The sequence below is a fragment of the Penaeus monodon genome, chromosome 31 (genome assembly GCF_015228065.2).
Source record: "Penaeus monodon isolate SGIC_2016 chromosome 31, NSTDA_Pmon_1, whole genome shotgun sequence".
Taxonomy (NCBI): domain Eukaryota; kingdom Metazoa; phylum Arthropoda; class Malacostraca; order Decapoda; family Penaeidae; genus Penaeus; species Penaeus monodon.
The window spans coordinates 13,230,565-13,231,208 of record NC_051416.1 but is presented as its reverse complement, the minus strand read 5'-3'; the positions used below and the strand labels follow the sequence as shown (position 1 = coordinate 13,231,208).

Genomic DNA, 644 nt, shown 5'->3' with positions numbered 1-644 from the left:
TTGATAAAAGCATTATGATTTTTAAGTGTTTTTTGTCGTTCTTTTCCTTCATTATAGCATTTTCAATACGTCTTTTACTGTATCAAGTACCAGAGTTATCTTTTTATACTTTATTATTTTCTTTATAATTAGTTAATTTCATACTATATTATATATCAAATTTAGCCATAAAGATTATCAAAATTTCATTATGATCGATTATAGAAAACACCCAGAAAAAGTTACTTATATCAATTATTCACAATCATCTACAAACTTAGTCTACAATAAACAAATACAAAATATAAGCAAATAAATCTACTCTTCCACTGTCTATAAACAATGTCCTCTAAACAAAACGAACACAAAAACAAAATGAGCACAAAAATATAAGCAATTCGAAAATAGATTTTTGGCACAAATAAAATTCGCGAACTCACGCTCGCTCGCATCACCCGGTCTTATGTCGCGCTGTTGGGGCCACGGACAACGCAAGCCGGTAAAATGGACCCCCACTGAACGATTTTTCTCGCTCTATGGTTCTTGTTTATTTGTAAATGCGTTTTTCGAAGTCGATGATAGGTTTTAATTGATATTTTTGAAGGGATTTTCTATTCTATTCTTATTTATTTGCTTGTTTGTTTTTCCCCTTTGATGGTGACTGA

The 644-nt window shown here is 30.7% G+C and overlaps 1 protein-coding gene across 1 annotated transcript in view; it reads right to left on the bottom strand.

The window, feature by feature from the left end:
• Window positions 1-644, bottom strand: part of LOC119592896 (phosphonoacetaldehyde hydrolase-like) — a 36,463-nt gene that overhangs the window by 26,935 nt on the left and 8,884 nt on the right. The window lies entirely within an intron of this gene.